Below are 25,334 nucleotides of genomic sequence, written 5' to 3' on the forward strand. Positions count from 1 at the left end.
AGAATACATTTTACAGCTACAGATATTAGCTGTTAAAAAACCAATGAAATTCACAGAAAAAACCATAGGTTATAGACCATATATAGTTAGGAATTAGCATTTACAAAACCTTGAAAATTCACTGAAAAAACCATAGGTTATAGACCATATATAGTTAGGAATTAGCATTTAGAAAACCTTATTTTACTCACACAAAACCATTGAAATTCCATATATAGTTAGTTGCACTAACTATATATCGCGCACCCGCAATCCACTGCTGATGATGTCACATATTACATCATTCATGACATGGTCAGTGACATCACTGATGACATCACTGATGACATCTCAAATGACATCACTGATGACAACATCCAGTGACTGTATGTTTCTGTAAAGTTAAAATATGTCTTAGATATTGAAGAATGAGTGGATGTATAAGTGTCTGGATGAAGGATTTAGTAGGTGCGTGACTGACTGTATGAGTGAGTGATTAAATGTGTCTCACTGAATGCATGGGTTAGTGACTAAACTGTCTTAATTTGTGCATCATTATGTCTGTTGTGATGTAAACTGCTGCATGTGTTGATCATTAGCTATACGAGAGGCTATATGTGTTATTAATTGGTTGCCCAAGTATTTCTATGGGAGATTGAGTTTGTGTGGGGGTGGCTGGGAGGTGTGTGACTCTGTGCATAGATGTGTGAGCAGTTGATTCACTAGGTGTATGAGTTCAAGAGTGCATGTGGAAAAAGCTACATGGGCGGTTGACTGTGTGCATGAGTGTATTGATGAGTGAATGGATATCTCAATGCTACTTGTCATAGTAAGTACATATGTAAAACACAGTACATGTGAGAGTTGGCATATATAAATAACTGTGCATGAGAGCCACTGAATGTGTGAGTGGCTGTATGGATCATTGTGAACTTGTATCAGGGATTGTATAAGAGAGTAAATATGTGTTAGTATATGTTTGAATAAGTAAGGTGTGTATAACTGTATAGTTGAGGAAATGGAGGTGAGATTGTTTCTTTGCATGACTGACTAGGTGTGTGAGTAACTCCATGGATGAGTGACAGTGTGTGAGTGTCTGTATACACTGAGTGTATCTAAGGTTATATTAGAGTCTGAAGAGGTTTATCGTATTAGCACAAGAATGATGTCAAATTAGATGTCATCAGTGATGTCATCAGTGATGTCATCAGTGATGTCATTTGAGATGTCATCAGTGATGTCATCAGTGATGTCACTGACCATGTCATGAATGATGTAATATGTGACATCATCAGCAGTGGATTGCGGGTGCGCGATATATAGTTAGTGCAACTAACTATATATGGAATTTCAATGGTTTTGTGTGAGTAAAATAAGGTTTTCTAAATGCTAATTCCTAACTATATATGGTCTATAACCTATGGTTTTTTCAGTGAATATATATATATATATATATATATATATATATATATATATATATATATATATATATTCCTCCCAAAGTGCCCCAGCTTTCAAGAGGTCACACGCATTGCTCAGCCCTCCGGCTCTGTTCAAAGCAGCCCGCTTTCCAGCTCCAGACCCCGAGGATGTTTCTGGCGTACCCTTTGAAAAAGGTCTGTGTCAGACCGAAATGCATCAGGGACCGAGAGATGCCAGCGCTTTCAAAATGCAAATAAATCTGCCAGTTTTACCGTGATTATGTGCGACTCATTGCTTCTCTTGGAGGGGTGTGAATCTGATGTTAAACGGCCTGGTCCGGCCGAGAGCAACGCACTACCAGTCATAAGTGAGCCATAACTGCCTGAAAGGGACCATGTGTGGAGACTGCGAGAGCAACTAAGGCAGCGGCGCTACCAGGTACTGATACTTGGTTTTTGGGCCCCAGCAAACTTCGAAAATAAGCCTGCAAGGGAATCACGTTTTTAAAACAAGTGGAAAATAATTCAAACATCTTTTCGGGACTGGTACTGAACTACGGTAACCACAATGCTATTAAAGTAATGCTCACCGGGGGCCGCCCACCAGGGGGCGAACACTTAAAATGCAGGAATTGGTTGGGTTCGGCTCCATACCCCGAGGATGTTTCTGGCGTACCCTTTGAAAAAGGTCTGTCAGACCGAAATGCATCAGGGACCGAGAGATGCCAGCGCTTTCAAAATGCAAATAAATCTGCCAGTTTTACCGTGATTATGTGCGACTCATTGCTTCTCTTGGAGGGGTGTGAATCTGATATATATATATATATATATATCGTACATAAGATCTCCCTCCATTTGGATCGGGAAATATATATATATATATATATATATATATATATATATATATATATATATATCCTGAATTCCGTTCCTCACAGGCACACGCAGTTCCCTCTGCTGGCAAGTAAACACCGGACACGGACCTCGAGGTACTTCACAATTTATTTAGCAGAAAGAGTCACAGACGTTTCGGCTCAGCGGAGCCTTGATCACATGACAGCGTTTGTATTGTATATATATACTCCAAACAAATTCCAAATATTGGCCAATTTCCATATACAAAGTGTCGCATCAAACGACCTGACCAAACAAAAGTCTCCAGATTCCAGCTGCCAAGTTCTGAATCGACTTAATGGTCTGCACGGCGAACACCAGAAGAGATCTTAGTCGAGGACCGACACCACCTGGAGGGTCAGATCAGAAAGAGAGGAAAAACGGGCATCCGAGTCGCCGATGAGCCCCCGCTGATTGGGCGCCAATTTGTAGAGGTGGACCTCAGCAAGGCCTACCAGTGCTAGGGGTTCGCCCTTCTCTGCACACAAGTCCTCAGACCAGAAAATAGGAGTTGGCACAGAAGCTGAAATAGTAAAAAGTTATTTTATTAACCTCTGGTGGAACTACATTCACACAACACCCTTAAGTGTATGAAGTAGCACAAGGAGTAGAAGAACCATGGGTCTTTTATACCCACACAGGAGCTCAAATGAAGGCGGTACAAGCACACATAGGAGGGTTGCATACATAAATGGTCATACAAAGAATTCAGTCAACAGTAAAGGAGGAGCCAACAGTTGCTGACTTTGGTAAAAACAACTTGACAGTTCGACTAGAGCAGGTGCATTGGCAGCTACAGACTCTTCTGAGCATGTGCAGAGTAGCAGAGGCTAAGTATAGCCAGTTCTTTGAGCAAAGCACAAGGGCAAGCAACAGTGAAGAAGGAAAGCACATGGCGAGCACCTGGTTGACAAAATGGCTGCAGGAAACAAGATGGCTTCAGCTAAATGCTAATCTCGATCTCTGCTAAATTTCAACAGGTACCTTAATATATTTACTATATATCTGGTTGTTTCCTATATTCACCTTGTAAAGCGCTCTGATACCCGTAAGGGTCTTGTTCGCGCTATGTAAAACCTTCAAAATAAATAAAAAATGAAATAAAATGCCAACACTAGGAGGAGGTAGAGGAGCTACTAAAGCACATACCTGAACAATAACAGAAGCGAGAAAGCCACTTAGTAGAGGAGAGGACGAATATAGTGAATACATGCTTAAAATCATCCCTAGATGCGGCAGAAACATCAGACAAATGATGATCAGAATCACAGAAAAAAGACGCGCATGTCTACGGATCTCAGGATTCAAGCCAGAGGTGCAGAACAACATACTAAATGCACTGTTCAGTGGGGAAGAACTCTTTGGAAGCGTAGTGGACGACACGCTAAACCAAATAAAGGACAATGAGACTGCAAGATCTCTGGGGCCTCTACAATTCAGAGGTGGCATGCATAGAGGAACCTCCCACCTCAAGGCCAGCGGGTAGGTGGAACCATCACTCCACAACCTCGCATCAGACCTATCAAAGTTACCAAGTGGGAAACCAAGGGCAACAACTTGGACAGCAACAAGGATGGCAATACCAGCAAGGAAGACCATACTTTCAAGGATTCCCCGGGGTGGAAGAGGACTTTCGCAAAGAGGCGGAGGACCCACAACAAAGAAATGACTGCTTTCCAAACACAATACGCACTCCAGAAAAATCAGAGTGTGCCGACAATGGGAGATAAACATCAGACAGCAATGACAACCAACCAGTTTCTCCAACATTCTACACCAGTAGGGGGCAGGCTAAAGACATTCCTATACAGACCGAGAGATCACTTCAGACTAATGGATCTTAAACATAATGCAGTGCGGTTACTGCAAAGAACTACTCAAACCACCTCCAAACAGAGTTCAAGGAGGAAGGTGCATTCCAAAGGAGAAACTTCTGAGCTACTCCAAAAAGCAAAAGAAGACTCAAAGGTGCAAGATGACAACCCTACAAGAGGTGATCTGGCAATTGCAACACGCATTCAAAATGAATTGGGTCTCCCCTTTTTATTAAGTTAAAGCCATTTGCTTTGCTATACAATACCATTAGCAAAGCAAATGGCTTTCACTTAACCAAAGGCGAGACCTGTTGCATTTTCAATGCTTGCTCTTGCAGGTTCCTGCTTTCTATTTATTGTGGTTTTTGCCATCTTTTTCTTCCTCTGTCTTTGCGATTGTGTTTTTTTCCTCTGCTGTATTCTGTAAACATCTGATCCTGAAAAATAAGTGATGGCCCCAAAATAGGGCCCCCCACAGGCAAACACCGGCTCAAATCAAGCATTGGACATGAATGGAGTACAGCTATGAAGCGAATGCTTTCGGTCTACGAAATAATGCCCTTTAGTATGAATGGGCTACACTGAGTGATCTAATGAATGGACTTGAGTGATTGTCAACTCTTTAACCCATCCTCTAACAGAACGATATGAAACGTTCTTAATTAACCCCCAACCTGTGCTTGAAGTGCAGGGGATCCATTCGGATCTCAAACCCGGCAGTTCTTTTTGAGTCGGACACGCCCCGCACCAGTGAACTGTTCAGACTCTGTCCGGGTGAAGAAACAAGGGCGCATTCATGGGTGTGGCACGGGGAGTGCTTGGTATTCAGCGCATGTTACCACTGGGTGCAATATAAATGCCTCGATGTAAGGGCCATCAGCACTCCCTTTGTTGGAGCCTTCTTCCTGGATGAGGGCTAGCTGGAGCTTCAACACCTCGATGCCAGAAAGCAAACACACCCAGCTTGTCACTTCACAGGCACTCAAGAGGGAAACCATGATTTGGGGGCAGGTTTTCAGTTTCCTAAGCCTGGTAGGGAAGGTATACCTGCACTGTAAGAATGTCAGATAACTATGTATTTAGTACTTACTAATAAGTAGTTGTAACTACCAAAGGAGGCCTTTTTTTTAGAAGCCATTGAATAATAAAACATTGAGAATAAAACAGCAAGTATAAACAGTCGGACAAACAGACCGATTTCTGTGGTTTATTCTGGGGCTATTGAAGTGTGCTTGATGACGTACTGGATTCGTTACGCCATTTGAAACCTTACTGTAATATGAGTGCAGGCACAACTTAGCGCCTGTGCGATACAATCAGAACGGAGACCTCGCTGCTTCCGCTGTGTGACAGACAGTTCAACAGTGTGTGCATAAAAAGAGCCAGCAAGAATCTACACGGCGCCAAGATACCCTGTGAGAGTGAACCTTGTGCTAAACAAATAACCTAAATAAATAATTTAACAATAAAATTTCTTAAGTTACTAGTGTAGAGGAGAAGCTGTACTGCCTCGATTATTAGGCACAGGGATTTGTACAGCTTAGTGGCACTGAGGATGGACAAGGAAGGATGCAATGCTCAGCCAGTCCCTGTCTTTAAGGTTGCAAGTTGAGCTCCACAGTATGTGCATTAACCCACTGATGTACGTTACCAGCTGCTGAAGGAATTCAGTTTCAGGCAGCCCATACGTCGGGGTGCTTGCTTGGATCTCTCCCGTATATGCATTGACCTATTGACCGGCATGAGAAGGATGAAAGTCAGAAGTGTACGGTAATGCAACTCCTTACCACTTCCTACAAGAATACACACCACAAACACAGGCAGAGAGAGAATTAGAGCTATCTGCAGTGAAAGCTCACTCACTCACCCAGCTATATGAGTGTGTGTTTCACTGAGGCAAAAATCCCTTTCTTAAACCTGCCTCTGGTAAATGTTATGTTCCTCCCCGTACAGGCTTGCTATATCCAGCCGTTTGCAGGCATATTTGGCAGCGCTGCTCCCCCACAGACTCTGGGCTGTAAAGCTGTGACTCAGTCTGTTAATGCAGCGTCGAGGAAGAGGGGTTTTAATGGGCTCCGCCGCCCCAGACTGGCCATTAAAAGTTGAGCGCGAGGTGGAAGCTGTGAGGCCGGGTTCAGCCTGCCATGCATGCCGTGTCACGAGGATTGATGCGTGAGGGGAGCAGTGTGGCTGCGCCGACGCTCTCTGGCGGAGGCCCACTTTAATCACGAAAACTCTCCATAAAAGCAGGAGGCAAGGCGGGAAAGTAACGCCCCCTCCAGGGAGGACGGGGCAAGCTGAACGCATCTCATCTGCCAAAATACAACAATTGGGGAGAGCTCAGGTGGGCAAAGAACGGCAAGGACCGTTTTACATAGCGGCTAAATAACACCTGCAGGGTCGGATTGGGATCACAATTCGGCCCGGGCACTGACGAAAAAAGTGGCCCACATTCATGAGGCGTGGCCCATATTTAAGGGGCGTGGCCCACATTCAAGGGGTGTGCCCTTTCATGAAACACCATTTGCACAGACAAGCAATGAAAGTGGGAGGATACCGTTCTTGCACAGGACACCGGGCCAAGGTGACAATGGCCTACATGCTGAGCAACTAAAAAAAATAGCAAGGCCCCTTTCTGTCGCAAAATTATTCCAGCCCTCCAGCACAGGAGCACCTGAAAAGCAACAAAGCCCCCTGCTATTACTAACCTACTTAGCCCTCCCCAGACCTTCAGCTCAGGAGCACATGAACAGAGGTAATGCCCCTGCAATTAGTAAATTAATCAGCCCTCCAGGCCTCGGGAAAATGTCCTGGCAGGGGAGCACCAAACACAGCTGCTGGGTCATCCAAGGTAGCCAGGGGGGAGGCTGAGGTGAAGATGATGCATGTTCCAAACATCACCTGGCCCCCACAGCGAGACCCATTCTTCCTCACCCACTATGCCCTGAATGTGAAGTGCTGTGGGTGAGGTGTTAAGAGGCTGTGTGGGCCCCAGGGGGGCCGAGGTGAAAATGGCTCAAATGCTTGAGAAACACCTGGCCCCCAGGGAGGCCGATTCTTGCAAACAATCACCCCTCCCCAGCCCAGCCTCAGCGTGATTGCTTGGCAGGGCAGGGGGTGAAGGAGAGGCCACAGCTGATGATTGCTGTATGGCCCCACAGCGACGCTGCTTTCATGTTCTCTGTCTCTGTGCACTCTGTGGGCCGTTTTATTTCTCCCCTTTCCTAGTCCACTCTCTGTGGACTGGGAAAGGGGAGAAAAAAAACGGCCCACAGAGTGCACAGAGACACCGGCCCTTCGGCCGATGCCCGAATGCCCGCCTTGCCAATCCGCCCCTGAACACCTGGGTATCGAGGCGCTGCTGTGCTAATAAATGTTACTATTACCAGCCACATTGGCACGCATGCCGGCCACCGGCGACGGGTAACACGCACAGTTTTGGAGATTTTTGACGTCCTGCGCACAAAGGAAATTCTCCTTCTCCCAAGACTGCTCATTGAAGGTCTTTTTAAAAAGAATGCAAAAGAAAGTACAGTGCTAATGGACTTGACACATCTGCTGCACAGTAAGCTAACCTACCCATCACTGAAGGTTCACTTAGCATCTGTAGCATATACAAGAGGCCACACCGGGAAGAGCTTCTTCACTTCACAAGTGGTCAAGAGGTTCCTAGGAGTTGAAATAATTCCCCCACCCCCTCCAAAGAGTGTCTGCACCCATGTGGAATTTAAATATCTTACTCGCTCAGCTAATGAAAGCTCCATTTGTGCTGCTACGCAAGGCCAGACCACAAGTGCTCACACTAAGAACTGCCTTTTTAGTGGCAATAAGATCACTACGTAGAGTTATTGAGTTGTAGGCACTAACATTACAGGAACCCTACTTCTAAATTCATGTTGACCGAATCGTCACGAGTACAGACCCACACTTCATGCCAAATTTGCTTTCACAATTCCACCTAAATCAATCCGTACAGATACCAAGTTTCTTCCAAAATCCAAAGCTGCAGGCAGAAAGAGCATTGCACACATGACGCTAGAAGAGCAGTGATGTATTGCATTGTAAAACGAAAGAATACAGAAAAACAAAACTCTTAGTAACTTTTGCAGACCATTTCCTTGGGAAACCAGTAACCAAGAACACAATCACAAGATGGATAGCACAAACCATACAATTGTGCCACAAACCAGCAGGAGAAGCATTACAAAGGGCCCCACTGGCTCATTCAGAAAGAAAGAAGGGGGCAGCTCTCACCTTTCTAGCAAACACGCCACTTCAAGACCTTTGCATGGCAGCAACATGGTGTTCAGTGCATCGTTCATGAAACACTACTGTGTGGACATCCAAATGAATTAAGAAGCACAAGTAGGACAAAAGGTCTTGCAACATCTATTCACAAACCAACGCTCATCTTCGACCCAGCCACCACAGAACTAACAAACTGATACGAAATCTATGCACAGCATGTGAACCCAGAAAAGATTCTTGCTGCAAAACGTATAGTTTCTTCCCTGTCTGTGTAGTTTGCAGATTGAAACAGTTTCTGGATTCACTGGCGAACACCCCCTCCTCCACCAAAGATGAGTGAGGAAAAAAATCCGATGGCGACCAAAGGTGGGAGCTTCCGGAGGAAGCACAACCGCGTCACAAGGAGATACCAAATGGTGGTACATCGATGCTCACAAACGGGGGGGGGGGGCAAAGGGAAATACAACAATTCCGGACCCAACCACTAGAATGGTGGAATAATGCACAGCATATGAATCCAGAAAATTCTTCAAGTTTTAAAACGACACTGACAGGTAAAACTGTTACTTTGAATTGCCCCTTAAAGTTTATATATAACATTTTCTTTGCACCAAAAGAGTAATGTTTAAAAGCTTTTTTGTAAGCATGTGTTAAGTGTGCGGTGTTTTGTAGGAGCCTCATCTGTGACATGTATGGTAAGTAGATATGTAAAACTAGTATGCTATACTTCAGGTAGTTTGCAGACAACTGTGCTGAGTACTTGCAATAAAAATTTGTTTTTAAAACATTGCAGTGCAGGAATGTCCTATGATGGTCGCTGAAAGTTTGGGATTGTTGCAATTTTGTTTAGCATTGAAAATAAGTTTCTTTTTCAATTTACCCTGGCAGATCTGGACATGACTGAACCAGCCTGGCATCCAAAGAGGCTCTGGTGCTTTAAAGGTGATTTGGATCATAATCTCGCATTCTGGTAAGCATGAAAACAAATAACATTTTAGTGTTCCATCAATACAATTGTTTTTGTCCCTTTGTTTCCAGATATAATGCATTGAACTTGCTATCATCATTGCTTCATTTTACTTTTTTATTCTATGCCTACTCAGAAGTAAAAAGCATTTCTCCTTCTGTTTCATCATACCTAGTCCCTCGCTTTTGACCTCTTGTTGAAAGCTAGTCAAACGTATTAACAATGGGACTGGGCACTTCAGTGACCTAGATTTTCACTAGCAATATTTAGAGTGTCAACCCGCTAAATTCAGTCACATTTGTATTGAGCTTTATACATCTGAGGTGTAGGTCAGTGCTGTATTGGAAGGATATTGTTTGTAGTGCTGTCTGTGTGGTAAACCTTTTGGAGTAATGCTCTTATGTCTTGGAAGGATAAAGCATGAGTAGGTTACATTATTATTGGGTGCTGCGAGTCAGTCCGTTGGTCTCCTATGAAGAAATATTTCTGTATAACCACCGAAACGCCAACCTATTTCATGTGCTCTTTGCTACATTCTGCTATTCTCTGCAGTCTTGAGATTATAGTGACAGCCCTTTTGGCGTGACTGCGTTGGAGGAGATCCCTTGTTTACGCTCCTGTAGTTTTAACTTAGATTCGGAATGCTTCAAAGTGTTGAACCTAGGGGGTTGGCAGATTGGAACATGCAGGGGCTAAATATGTTAGTCATCCAAAAGGCCAACCCTTTTTTGCAGCACCAGTGACTAGTGCCAGATCTTTGCACAGTGAAAGCTTGACTTCTCGTTATTGTGTGGATTTTATTTTAGTAGAGGATTGATGGTGGATATTTAATAAGTTGAGATATCTAATGACTTTCCTGATTAATACAGGTTTTCATGATTATTTCTACAGGTTTAATATTGGGTAGTAGGCATGTTTCAGTGTTCTCAGATTGCTGGCAGCCATACATGGGTACTGTGGTTAGGGACACATGGAGCTAGATGAAGCTGTTTTGGAAACTACACAGATTTACTGTCGGCACAATTATGGTGGTTTGTGAGGTTGTTCTTGGAGCATGCTTTGCCCTGTGATAGTCTTGTAGTGCACTAGATAAGAGTATGTTTGGAAATCACGTATCTAATTCAGAACTTCAGGTGATCATTCTTTGCTGGGAAGGAATTTCAAAACTTAGCTGCTCTGAGTGTTTTTCCTCCCGTATAATTTATTTCCTTGCAGGTGTGAAAGGTTTAATCAGGGGTATTGTAAGCACGCTACTCACCCGTGAGGGTCTCAAGGTGCTGAAAGGTGGGAATGGGGTGAGGGGAGGGTCTGCAGATCTGTTTAGCCCGAGAACCAGGTCTTGATCCTTCCTGAAGGTGTTCAGGGAGGGTGTGCGTCTGTCTGCTGGTAGCTCTGGTTAGCTGAAGTGTCTTCTTCTGGAATATGCGTTGCAGGTATCTCCAACCTTTTACTGGATGGCTCTTTGGGTGAATGCCAGTGAGTTAAAAGCAGATTATCTAGCTATTGGTAGCAGTGTAGTGCTTCAAACAGGGGTGTAATATAAGTCCTGGATCCTTTACAATTGCTGTAGTGAGAAGCGGGGAACTCCTAGGCATTAATAAGTTGTGTAGCCTACCCTTGACATCACATGTAAGAATGGCCTGCAGTTTATTGTGGCCTCCCTCCCAGGTGAGAGAAAATGCATTTCATTGTTCATTCGGCAAAGGTTGCATTTTGTATGACTTAACCTCTTCCATGCTGATGTCGAACCCCAGCCGTCACGCTCCACGGTGCTCGTGTGCTGATGACGGCTGGGGTTCGTCACGGCCCCGCCCTGTTCGTTTACCGCACAGCGGCGGAAACTGGCCAGCATTGAAGGGGTTAATTTACATGTGGCATGGGTAGTGGAAAATGTTCACGTCCTACTTAATTGATGCCACCTCTAGATCCTTGGACCACATTCTTGTAGGTTGGTATATAGTCCATTGTCCACTAGTTACAATCTCCTTTTTGGAAGAGTTTAAGGTGGTGGATCATAAGCCATTCATCCCCTTTGCAATGATACGCTCCTCCAGTCTAGATGCTAGTATGCGCTTTGGATTTTCTGGTTTAGTGATAATCTGCATTAGGGCCAGATGACCTTAAAATGTATGTACTAAGTTTCAAACAGCATTGACCTCTTCACATAAAGACCAGAGATAGCCTTTTTTTCCTTGTGCTATAGCTCAAAATGGTATCTACTAGTAGATTTCTTGGTATTGGATCGATATATAATATATATATATATATATATATATATATATATATATATATATATATATATATATATCTCTAGATTCGCTGAATTGTCAGTGGAGTGACCTAGAGAGCGTTACATTGAATGTTGGAGAATGGCACAGGTGTAGTGTCAGTGGAACAGAGCTTAATGCAATAGTGCATCATAGCATGCAGAGTGTAGCAGAAGCACATGTTGAGGTGTGCAGTGACGCGGGGTGGGGTGACTTGGAGTGTGCATGATATGGTAGCATACTGCCATTAGACAACACCTCTTCAATTGAAATGGCCATGACATTTGCACTCAAATACAGTTCACTGCTAAACGTATACAGCGTACAAACCATAATGTGTGGAAAATCACCCAATGTATTGATTTGATCGTCAGCACAGTTAATTTACAGACATTTAAATTTTGTTGTGTGCTAGAAAAAAATACAGCCTTCTCCAAGCAGATAACCCCTTCCATCCCCCATCAGCATGCTAGTCACATAAATACTCTCACTTTGAAGTCTGAGAGAAACACCAAGCTCCCTGGAAGACCCCGCCTGACATTTGACCTCTGTCTTTTGAATGCACAGCAAATGGGACCAGATAAGAACAAGATTTAAAGGCCTGTTTTACAGAAAGCGAGTTAGTGAAAGACTACAGTAAACCCGTTTTTGGCAATGCGAGGAGCAAACTTGAGCTGGAAAGCCTATTGCAAATAAAGCCAGCAAATAGATAGCCAGAAAGTGAGTTGGAAAGCTAATGGTTACCTCCATACAAGGTGCAGTCACCAGTCTCTCCCAGTTGTTTCTCCTTGCCATATGGAAGTGGTCCTAATGCAAGGGATATAAGCTGCTCAAGGATGTTGTGTATGTGATGCGGTTGGCAAAGGGGTGGAATCTTCCTGCGGCTTATCCATGGGCTTGATGAGGTGATCCTGGCCACAGGGGTAGTTGTTCCTCTAAGTCTTCTTGAGCCTTCCAGAGGTCCAGTTCCTACTGGCCTAAACGTTGCCTGGTATCCCAGTTATAGTAGAATCCTTCCTTGGGCAGTGAATAGCTTTCTGGGTGACCAAGCTGCATTGCAAGCTTGCCTTGCAACCACTGTCCCGGGTAAAGCAGACTCCGGGACAACTTTCGAGCATCAGGACCTGATCACTGATGCTGCTCAGCTGCAATTTGAAGACCTGAACTACCAACTCGCCCTAAAAGACTTGCGTGTTGTGGCCCTATGTTGCAAAGCTAATTGACTCCTTGAAGTCTCTTGCTTCGGCTGGGCGCTGGAGAGGACTTCTTCACGAGCAGAACACAAAAGGCACAGTTGCTCTCCTTTGCTAGCCTTTAGGTTAAGTAGGTGCAGACTTAATCAGCACAGCCTCTCTTCGCTGGTTCCTTGGTTAAGCAGGGCAGTGGTTCGGTCCACTTCAGCTTAAGATCAAACTTCTGGTTGCTATAGTTGCCTTTATGGTCCGAAAATGTTCTCTGGATGGACAGGGTCAGTAGTTCATGGTCTAGGTTCCCTCTCTCCTAATGACAACTTCTGGTGAAGTGAAGCATTTGTAATCCCAGAATTCTCTATTCTACTCACTTTCAACTTAGCATAACCTCTCTCGTGTACAGCTCCATAGCCCAAACCAGAAGTGTTGCTACCAAAGGGGGCTCCATGGCCCTGAAAAAAACTATTATTGATAAATGGTGTCCCCGATTTCCTCAGTGCTGGCTTGTTCTACCCAGGCAGGGGGTCAAGCTTTTCTGTATTGAGAGCTACTTCTTATTTGTGAAAATCATTGTGAGCTGCCCAGCTTCATTGAGCCAAATGTCCATATAGCCAGATATCATGGTTTGAACAAAATGTTTTGGCTAAGGGCTGCCATGTGTTATTGAGATTGTGTTCTTTGGGGCTGGATGAACCGGTGTATGTATAAATGGAATAGGTGTGTATGAGCGACTGAACCTGTGTTGTATGTTCTTGTGGTGCAGGACATACCTTCAGCCTATTGTAGCTCTGTTACATGTATAGCACAATCATACAACTATTTTGTTTTTAATTGGGAGAAATTTAAAGTGCTGAAAAATGCTCTGCAAACGTAACATTTTTATGCACTTTAAATTTCTCCCTCTTAAAATAGATGCATTTTCCAGTTCTAAATGACACCTTGTCTACCAGCTGCTGAGCGTAAGATGCCTACTGTGTGTAAAGGTCACTTTGAAATGGGAAACAATTAAACAGAAGAGTTAATTGTATGTTTATATGCATCCCATTAAACGCCTTTAAATGTTATCCCATTTCCGATCTTCGTATTTACAAAGCGCAGGCATCTTACGCCCATTAGCCTGTAGAGACGGTGTCAAATTTATAACAGAAAGCCTCCCGAGCTCTCATCCTGCCTGTTATCCTGTACAAAACGGCGCACCTGTGGTGACGAGCACCTCCGACTGCCTACGGCGCAATCCTGAAGCTTGTTCAATTTTGGGGATACGTCCAGCATTGGTTCGCGGCCCGCAGCAGTCCTGAGACCGGAGCCTCGAGTGGACAGAAAGGCTGGTCGCCAAGTGAACAACAGCGGATGCTGGCGACCGAGAAGTGCCGGTTGGGTCATGTGTGTCAGGGAGCGGCCGATTTTCGAACAGCATATCCTGTTGGCTACTGGTGCGACTACTGGAAGTGCCTGACACTGTGCTTGGTGTACATAGCGCGATCGTAGGAGCCCTGCTTGTTCACCGCTGGGACACTGCTTACGTGTTGTCCCGCTATCGGCGGGCGACTCCCGGTTTTTTGCTCATTTCATACCGAGCAGGGCCAGCTTTCTATTTGATTGTTGCTTCATGCTTACACTGGCTTTGGCAACCACGGGAGCGATACGAAGATGCCTGAGACCCCTCTGCCTGCAAATTGGCCCCGAATCTGGATGGCCCTGCCTGTGAACACGACGGGCTCGATGGACTGCAGCTGCGAGGAGTTTGAGCCCCACAGAGATCGGGGATGTCTGGAGAATGGAGATTCGGTTGAGACGGGGCTTGGAAGAGTCCTGCAATATTGCGATCTTATGGCCGCTATTGTTGCCCTACGTCACGACTTGGTGCAATCTGCCCGACTCCTGGGTAGTAAGGTGGATGAGATTGTGTTTACACGGGGGCACTTGAGACCGGCTGGTCAGTGGGAATACGCCGATATGCCTCATTCGCTACCCGGATGCAACAAGATGGCTGCACTCAACGACTCTGGCGGGCTTGAAAATCCCATTCCCGAGGCATCTCTTGTTGAAGATCTTGAGTGCCTGGGACGAAGTGTGGGCATTGGTTTGAAATCGCGATGGGTGCGTCCACCCCAGGCCATGCTTCCCATCACCCGGGGGCCGCTCCAGCTATGGTTGGACGTTGAGATTTTTTTCCCCGACCCTGCTCTGTTGACTATCGGGGGGAGGATGTGCTCTCGGGCCGGGCCGGGGTCCCTGGTACGACGTGGGAGGGACCTAGCGGATCTCCGGCTGCATCAAATCGACGCTCCTGTGTTGCTGCTCACTCCTGCCTGGACACTTCGACTCCCCATACGGATTGACCTGGGCGCTGATACTTCGGGGCGCTTTGGTAGAACGGATAAGACGGGACAAGGATGAACAGTGCCTACTATGGACTGGTGGTCCCTAGCTGATGACCGACACGGATATGTACCGCGCGGATTTACCTGGTAGCGCAGTAAGCCGACTATGTGCCTCGAGACTCGTTTGATAGTACCGGATTTTGTTATTGGACTCTACACCTTGTGCTGTTTTAGAACTTGCGGGAGGGTGTTGCCGGGGGACGGGTGGAGGGCTCCGCTTCGTTTCTCGCCACTTTTACTGTTATAAAATCCGCCATCTTGAGTGTTTCTCTCCTCCTCCCTTCTTTCCCTTTTTCCCTTCCATAGGGTAATTTTCCGGGGCGACAGACACGCTGTTAGTGGGGTAGGCCATAGCCATTACGGTGATGTAGGGTGGCGGGTGTTGGGTGGGTTTTGTTATTTTAGTTTGTTTTGTTCTATGGTCCCTTTTTTTCTCTTCCTTTCTTAGTGGCGTTGGCTGTATCTCCTTCTTTCTTCCTTTTCCCTGTTGGGCATTTGCACTTGCCTCCTTTATTGTTTCGGAAGGGTGGGTTTTTCGGACGATGCTTTCACTAAATCACTGATCATTGTTTGATTTATACTCCTGGCCTGCCTTCGGCGGGCGTAGTGTGCCTTTGGCCATATTGCTCATCACTGATTTTCGCTAGCATGGAGGGACGCGATCCTCCCATCTCTTCCTTTTGTCATGTAGTGTGATGCCTTCATGATATAGCCTCTGCTGCTTCCTTAAACTATAAAAATGAAACCTTCCACATACTGGCGTTTTCAGGCGTATGCATACCATGTACTATGATTGCACCGTGATTATTCTTAGAGCCGTCAACATGTGTACCGCTTTTGCTTATCTTTCCTGAGTTTGCGGCCGGCCTCCGTGGTTGTTGGCCTGCGCTTGTGCTACTTTACTTGACTCAAAGGTTTTAAAAAAAAAAATATTATAACAGAAAAAAATGCAGCTTTTTGGTTAATTGGAAGGAATTTAAAGTGCAGAAAAATGCTACATTAAGACCTTAATTAGCTCTACTGAAAGTGGTGAAAAACATTAAGACAGAATATTTAATAGTTTTCTTCACTTTAAATTTCTCATATAAAAAAAACCTATTTTTAGTTAATATGGTGTCTTCTGGCTACAGGGAGCAAAAAGATCTGCTTGTAAATGCAGCACTCTTGTAATAACCTTTTCCTTTTTTTGTAGCTTTCTATTGTTCAGAATTTTATTCACTGTACATGGACTATAAACCGTTCCTCAAACTGCACACAGCGATACCAGGTGCCACCTGATATCGTTCCTGAAAAAGGCAATATGGCCCAAAAAGGTTTCAACCGTATAACTCAAATCATGCAGGTAACTCCAGCTGTCCTTCAGCACAGAACACACCAAAGCCAGACTTAGTTAGGTAACCATGTGTATATCTTTGAGCCTGGTTCACTCTTCTGTGCAGGGTTTCCCCATGTCCTTCATCTATATTCAAGCTCAGATGACATTCCGTGGTCCCTTTTGAGCAAGGAAGTGCTAGCTTGCCCACACTCTGATCTGGGTCACTGTGCAGATCAGCTATCCTTGTCTCAAATGCACCCAAGTAATCCAGCAATTTCTCATCCCGCATCACTTATTTTTATTTGAACTTCCTCGGCCCATTCCGACATATCCCGGAGCCACTCCGAGCACCCTGGGGAGGGGACATGAGCCATTTGATAGCGATATGTCATTTTGGAAATAAGAGGCCCAACATCAAACTTCCTACTGAATTTCTTTTTGGAGGGAGTGGGAAGCAGGCCCAACAAAATGGTCTGAAGTGTGAACTGTAGTATGTCCCAACCAGTGGCCCTAGTAGGACTCAAGACTGTCTCGTTATTAGAATATTGTTCGAGAGAGGGATATTACCACACCATATGACTCCTCTCAAACTTCTTTCTACTACTCTTTCCAATGCAAACCATAGGGTATCTCACCCTATACCTCTATCAATCTATCCTCTACATCCAATCTCATTCATCTCAAACCCTTTACCACTACTATGATCCCCAAAATAGCTTTCCAGATTCTCCCCTACTCTACCCCTCCTTGCACCATCTGACACCTCTTTTACTATACTGATCCCCCAAAACAAGCCTTTCTAAACTCTTTTCTCTGACTCTTCCCCGCCACACCCCTTTTTATACCAAGCCTCCCACTACTGCTATGCCCTCCCAAAAAATCTAAATCCTTCACTCTTCTATCCTTCCACTATCCTTTTCAACCAAAATAACAGACTAACAGGTCCACTCAAATTTCATCTTTCACTATACGAATTCACCACTAATCCTTATGGGCCTCGTCCCGGGGTAGTAAGCGATATATAAATGCAATTACAATAATATACAATGTGGAAAAAATCTGCTACAGGGTGTTTGCAGCAGGGGCCATGTGGCCGATCTGGTGGTAAAAATAATATGTAGGAGTGTTGGGGATAGGTAGGCCTGGTGTGTGAAGTTAAATTGGATCAGTTTAAATAGAGGATTCTAACTGACCGTCTGCACTCCTGCATGTCAACCTCCTCACCCCCCTTCCAATCTGATCAGATAGTGTTTTCCCAGAGCCGTCTCCCATCTGGCATGGGATTTTGTTGCGAGCTTAGGGAGATCTGCTCTGGAGGCCCGGAAGAGCCATGAAATTAGTCTGCACCCCCTAACCCCCAGCCAGCCATTGTCAACCGTGTTTGTGAAGGCTCTGTGCCAAACCTCCCTCCTGGTTGTGCGGATCTTGACATTTTGTAGAAATTGTCCCCCATATAGCGCAAATGAATCCATCACATCTTCTTGCTATATAAATTGATACACCCCACCTGTCTCCCCCCCCACTCCCCCAATAATACATGTCGTTTCACAACCCCCTTCCTTCCATCTCTACACGGTCATCATATCTGCAATTTGTGTAAATGGTTTTAGATTCCATAACAGCATGTCCCTCTCATACAGGGCACGGCTTATCACTTTGCGGACTACCTATTCCCATATCTGGCAGACCTGACTGATGATAGAGGGCATTTCTGGTTGGACTCTAGCTCCACTCATAAGCAACAGTGGGAGTTGCTGTTCTCCATGGGATCCCTGAAGCAATACCTTCCAGTTGTTTGCTGGATCAAGCCAGTTGATGGCGTGATGTAAATGGGTCACCAAGAAGTAGAGTTCTATATTGGGGTAACTCCAATCCTCTCCCGTCCCAGGTTTTGGCCCACAGGAGATCTAGAATCAGTCTATGGAGTTTGAGGTAATGTCTGGTATATAATATAAAGTAGCCTGTAATGCATAAAGACACCTGGGGAGGACTAACATTTTACCAATTGCGGCTCTGCCCATTAATGAGAAAGGAGAATCCCTCCAGAAATGGACCAAGGCTCTGGGACCTACCAAAATTCAGGTCCAAGAAGGCCTGTACGGTATAGGCCAACAGGCCCCCCAAATGTATTCCCTCTGTTCCCCATGGGGGACACAGTTGTGGAAGCGCTGCTGTTGGGGTATCAATCGACGAGTGTTTAAGTCTGTGGGAGTGGCCCGTTCATTTGGGAGGCTGTATCTCTTCAGTGGCCTGCCCTAAATTATGCTTTACTGAAAATAATTGCAGTGCCATTTGAACCTGGGAGATAGGGCTTACATTGCATATTCTGAGTTGCATGCTTGGGAGTTTGTTTTCTATTCTCTTGGAATGTAAGACATTGGATTATTCATTGGAGTGAGCGACTACCACCAAGGAATAATCACAACCCTTGTCTGGGTGAAGTTTACTCACTAACTTAACCCATGTCCAGCCCCCAAGCACCTGGTAGGTATGGCACAGAGCAGACCGGCTTTACTCAGGACGGTATGTGAAGTATGGATGCAGTAACAAAACAGTATTAAAATTGAAATGCCCAACAATAAAAAAAGAAAAATACCAAAACAATATTAGTAGAGTAAAATGACGACAATCCACCAGGGAAACCAGAGATTCATTTTTAAAGTTTAAATAAAAATTGTGGCAAGAAACAAAGTGCCAATGATGCAGGTAATGGTTACAATAGGCAAGAGCCGTGGCACCATTTGATGCTAACTGTGAGTATGTGCCGGAAACAACAACCCGGTTCGTTCTGGTCCAAGATTTTTGCCGTCTGACTAGCATTCACCCCAGCTCTTGAGCACGGAAATGACGTAGCCACACACTGAGTTCTGTAATGCACGTGTTTATTCTTTGGCATGCAACTGTTAACTGAACGTACTGCGTTAAACTTTATTTACCAAACCCTGAAACACACACATACCTCTGATCTGATTATGTAACTTTGTAAGCAGTCTGTCTAGGACAACAAGCGTCCTGCACATCCTTTGACAAAACTACACTAAGTCTTTTTAAGTGCAATCCACCACAGGACCACACTTCTAAAGCCTGCACAACCTCAGGGGATATGCTTATGCTCCGAGGGTGTGAGGCAGAGGCCAAAAAAGTGTCCAGGCCCAGTTGCCAATGGCCAGCTGGACAGTATCAGTAGTTTTTGTCCCTGTAGTTTTAACCGGTCCGATATTTGACCCTTGGAGTCAACTTCTTTGTCCTAGGTACAAGAGAGCAGGTCCAGTCTTATATGGCTCTTCTCAAGTGGCAGCCAGTGCAGCAGCAGGTGTGTTCTGAAGTTGGTGAACTACGATTCTACATTTTATCCTGGCAAAGTCTAGTGGTTGCAAGTGACTCCTGGGCACAACCTAACTAGTGGGGAAAACCTTATCTGACCCAAACTTACCCTCTTTCATCCTTTTTAAGATGGTGAAAGTCTTTGGCCATTGTAAACTCTGGCTCTGAGGGCTGTGTGTTGTACTATGTTAATCCTAGTGTTCTCCCACATGCAACACTAAAATCTAGTTTGGGGCAGTCACTGTACTCCGAAACCCAGAGACAAAAGTCTGACAGAACAAAGTAAGGGTTATCCGCAACCAGAAAGTGGTTACACAATTGTTTTGGTGTCCTGTGTTTGTCATTTGGAGTGCGCACCAAGACATCGATTCCAAGAGAACCGCATTGCGGAAATCTCCTCAAACACACTGAATACAGCAGGGTTACCAGAGTATATTTTGAGTGTTTCTTATGCCTGTGAAGAGGAAACTGGTTAGCCATGAACCCAATATTTTCTGGTGTTGACAAGGGCAACCTCTTCACTTACATATTTCTGTCTCCACCTTGTTGATTCGAAGGATGGACTACTGCTGCTGACAGCGGAGATGTTTTGGATGAACTCCAATATCAAGTAATGTCTCTTGGCCACTAAGTAAACGATGCCAGCCTGACTATTGTGAGATACGTAACACTCCATGACCTCCAACAGCATCTTAGGGTTCAAGTCAGTGGGCTTATGTATTGAGTCTATTGGTGTCTTGAACCTGCTACCAGTAGGAGGAGTTAACGGGCATGTCCAAATAGTACAAGAAGGGAATACTCCATCTGAGGGAGTGAACTCGGGTGGGGGCATTCCCCATATAAAAGATCCAGCATCCCCTGCTCCACAAGGGTGGCTGACTCCATGCAGATCTTCAGATTAAATTCCAGAGCTGCATCAATCCTTATATAGAGGGTAACCTTGTTTAGAGCCTTCGCTGTCCAGAAACCCATGCTCGCTATTATTGCTAGCACCCTCCCATGCCCCATGCTTGTCTGTCCCTGATCTGCTGACCTACTGGGCCAACTCTTTTGTCTTGACTGCTGCTTCAGCTCCGATTACATATGTTCTGAAGTCAATAAAGCATTTAAGAAAATCTGGTTCAAGTGCAGCACTGCAATCTCCTGCTCTAATTGCTTCTGTGTCTACTTTGATTATGACACTATTGGCACCTAATTCTTCAATCCAATTTCATCAATTGAAACTTGTTTTTACTTTTAAAACTGAACAATATCCCAATTCGAAGGAAATTCATAAAATTCCAGCCATGATCAGAGACGATCAGTTACTCCTTGAATGGTGTGTATCTAATGCATTTAGCTTCTCAATCCAGGCACCTCACAACAGTGACTAAAAGGATAGTAAAGCAGATTATTTGAATCCTTTTTTGAGGGGGTAGGGCGGTTAGGGGTGCTCCGCTCCTTCAGAAATGGATAGAGCACATTGGATCAATTGCAATGTGCAATTCTGAGATTAGCTTACACTCTGCCATTCCTACAAAGGCCCTATAAGCAACCATGTTGAAGGCCGCTGCTTATTTACTAGAAATGGGAGCACTGATACTCCCAATAGGGGTAGCATTATGTACGACTCAGAACTTTAAGTTTCTTAAACATTTTACTGAAGTAGGAAAAGCTCAATGTGTTCCTGCTGAGGTAAGCCCTTCAACCCTTTCTAGAACAGGACTGATTTGGTATGTCTTCACTTACAGGTTGTTTATCCTTGTTTTCAGATGGTGTTGTGCCACTTAATGCCACCAGGGAAAGTTGTTTTACCTGTATTTAAACTCCCTGCTTCAGTGGATCTTCAGACATGTCTGCCACAATCCGTTTTGCCTTTCAGTAAGCAAAATCTTAACTGATTCAATACAATGGTGCCATTCTGCGTTCAACAGCTGTAGGGCTTTGTCATTCTGTTGTATAGTATTTAAGCTATTGGCATGGAGATATACATACCGGCCTCGAGGCAGGATGATCTTGATCAGTTGTACTATTATTGCTGGGTTTCTAGCGGTCTTCAGTTTTATCTAGTACTGTAAGCACAGCTTTGAATGAGGCCACTCCTATCAGCTGAAAGACCTAATTTATCTTCTGCCAGTATTAATGCACTTGCTTCATTGGAGGGTAGACCTTTTGTAGGTTTCTCCTGCGATTGATCGTGGGCTTTCACTTGCGAGACATTTTGCTTGCTTGCAGGAGGTTTAGAGTCCATCCATTGGTTGGCTTAGTTACGGAAGTCAAATCAAGCTTTATTCTATTATTGTTAAATAATCGTAAAAACACATAAACCGTAATAGCTATATATGTCAATTCATCCCAAATGTTTCTTCATTAAAATCTCACAATGCTAAAAAATATACAATCCAAAATATCCTTTTATACGTGAAAATTCACATTTTCTTCTTCTCTCATGATAGTCTCATAACAATATTGTATTCCTACATTTAAAAACATTTTTTTCAACTGTAATATGGAAGCAATAATAAATACATTCTCCAACATTTGAAGATTCAGTTAAGCTGGCCAGTATTGTTTAAGACCAAGAGACTTTAGGATTGGACAAATCCATCTCTTACGCTGTTCAGAATAATATCTACTAAAAAAGAATATGTGCAGGGTCGACTGCTGTGACAAAGCGTCACGTGGACAATTACTTAGAGATGAAACTTATTGCCCTATGAATAATATTGAATCTAAAACACACTAGCAGGAATCTATCATATTCTCCTGTAACAACCATTAAATAAGGCTGGATGCCAGTTGATGCCAAAGTTAGACCGTGTGCCTGGACAGGTGGTTTAGTCGGAGTACAACTATTTCTGTTTGCTTCAAGCAGACCTAAACAGCTAGTTTTAAGATCTTTTCTTGTAACCTTACACATAGTGACTGGATCAGAATAATATTCCGAGTGACCAAGATCACATGTAAATTGTTTAATATAGGTTAACCACTTAAGGTGCATGGCACAGTCTAACCCGCAACAATCCTTTATAATTTGTTGGTTAAGGAATGTTTCCTCTGTGGTCCCGATTCGGTGCCAGAGTAATACTAGCTGCATTTGTATTATGTCCGTCCGGAATGGCAAACCTAATTCTGTGTGGCATATATGTGTAGAAGTACTTGGGGGAACAGTCAACAAAAACCTAAGAGGAATTTTCACCTATCTGCAAAGACTTCACGTTGGCATGTCCCCATATACCACCGCCATACATAGCAATCAAAATGCACTTTGCCTGATATATGTTAAGCAATTTGATTGGCGGTCTTTTACCTAATTTTCTACTGAAGTTCGAGAGAGCTGCAAGTGCCTTAATAAATAATAACCTTGTTTTAATGGCCTGTATCCATGTCCCCTCTTGAGCAATTAAAATCCCCAAGTATGGAAAAGTTTTTGTACATTCAATCTTTTTAGAGTCAATATAAAAATCTCTGCACTTGTTACTTCCTGCCCCACATATCATAATAAATGTTTTCGCAGTGTTAACAGAGTCCCAAATCACTCATAAAATTAGCAAACCTTGAAACTACGCGTTGGAGCCCTAAAGGGGTACGGGCCTTGAGGACTGCATCGTCCGCATACATTAATGCGGATATGGGGCGTTTATCCATGTGTGGTAAATCCTGGTATCCCTCCTGTAATATCTACCCTAAATTATTTCTATGCAAGGTAAAAAGGAAGGATGCCAGGACACATCCGTGCCTCACTCCTCTTTTAATATCTAATAGCTTTGTGCATTCCCCCTCTGCCCCATAACGGACTCTTGCCTTTGCCTCTGAATATAGTTGCTGTAAAAACAATAAAATGTCTTTGTCCACCCCAATCTCTCTAAAAGTATCCAGAGCTTCCTATGAATAACGCAAGCAAACGCCGCTGTTAAGTCCCCGAATGCTAGATATAAATTTCCCTTTTTGGCCTTTATGTATTTGCCTAACAAAATTGACCGATTAAGTCCCTGTTCTAAAGTACCCATTCCCTTACGAAAGCCATATTGCAAATCACTAATAGCATTTTCTTCTGACCATTCCTGCAGTGTATTAAAAAAATTCGGCCAACAATTTTAACCATGTAGTCCAGCAAGGAAATTGGCCTACAACATATCTGGTTCTCTCTACCCCCCTTTTTAAATATCGGGACCAATGGTGACTGCTCAAGTTGACGGTAAATTTGTCGAACAGCTTGCATTAATGACTCGAGTTAAAAACGGTCCCCATGATGGGATATAAGCTTTAAAGAAATCCACTGGGCTACCTTCAGGACCGGGGGCTTCCCCCTGCTAAATTCAGTGGCTCGATTTAACTTCGGACAATTCAAAACATTGGTCTAACCTATTTACCGCTGGCCTTAATTAGTCTACTGAAGTATTATTTTTCGCTGCATTACCCGCTGGATCGCTGTACAGTTTAACAAAATGGTCTGCCCATTCAGCCTCAGCAATAGCTATCTCCAACTTTGCCGAATCTTTATTAGCCAGCAAGGGTGCATTAACTGCGTTCCAAAAAGCAGAAGGATCTCTTTTTTTTTTTTTCTTCTTTTTTTGTTTGCCATAACTGATATCAAAAGATTATTTATTTTTCATTCACAAATTTATCAAACCGTTCTTTTCTATGAATAGATATATATTTTTAGATCTATGATATTTTTTTGAATAGTTTAAAAAGGTTTTATGTTGTCATACTTATCAGTGAACACATGAAATACAGTTATATGTAATACAAACATTTATCAAAACTTGTAATTCATTACACCATAAAATACATAGTCATTGATCAATCATTGATCAATCATGATATATAATCGAAATATCAAAATGATGTGCAGAGACTGGCGGTTTGTTGTCCAGCTATGCGCGTTTCGGCAAAGCCTTCATCAGGGCTCCGTCACAGTAATCACAGTAACTCAACATGAAGAGATGGAATTGAGTGTGGCAGGAATGCTGCAAGGATTATGGAAACATACCAGTCCTTTAGGATCTATAAATGGCCCACTGTCTGAGAATGAGCTAGATATGATGAATTAGTCTTCAAGATGCTGCCTGAGGAAAAGAACATGGATAATTCTTGATTCTGGACCTAGAGAGAATGAGCAGCTATCCCCTGAACAATTAAAAAAATATATATATATATTTTTATTAGGATTTTTATGAGTATTACAGAAGTCATATGCAGATCATGTACAGGTTTGGTTTACTCTTAGGAAAGAGGTAGCAGAGGGGACAGGAAAGTGCAGTAAGTAGGAAAGGAGAAGAGCGGAGGACTATGTGTAGAAGGATAGGGAAGCCCAGTAGAGTCCTGCCACGTTTCTTATGCTTCACACCCAAGAGGTACACGCGGGCACCGGTTATATTTAACCCCTACAGTTCCGTTGGTTCGTCCAGACGTGAGTGTTTGGGCGTTGAGGTCGAGGAGTTGTGAAGGATCCATGCTGGAGTTTCAACTGGATTTGTAGGGGGTAAGGTATTCATCCAGGGACTCCCACAACCCTCTGGGAGGCAATACTGCAGCGCCAGGCTGTC

General features: G+C 44.0%; 1 protein-coding gene across 10 annotated transcripts in view; it reads left to right on the forward strand.

The window, feature by feature from the left end:
* Positions 1 to 25,334, forward strand: part of PPP6R3 (protein phosphatase 6 regulatory subunit 3) — a 1,896,334-nt gene that overhangs the window by 94,285 nt on the left and 1,776,715 nt on the right. For 6 of the 10 annotated variants that reach the window (XM_078682859.1, XM_078682858.1, XM_078682866.1 and 3 more), the window contains exon 2: positions 9,245 to 9,326. The gene's annotated coding sequence lies outside the window, so the exon portion shown is untranslated. Of the gene's footprint in view, positions 1 to 9,244; positions 9,327 to 21,554; positions 21,664 to 25,334 lie in introns of all 10 variants that reach the window. The other 4 variants (XM_078682862.1, XM_078682861.1, XM_078682865.1 and 1 more) reach the window with 1 other exon arrangement.

This window comes from Lissotriton helveticus, chromosome 3_1 (assembly GCF_964261635.1).
Source record: "Lissotriton helveticus chromosome 3_1, aLisHel1.1, whole genome shotgun sequence".
NCBI lineage: Eukaryota > Metazoa > Chordata > Amphibia > Caudata > Salamandridae > Lissotriton > Lissotriton helveticus.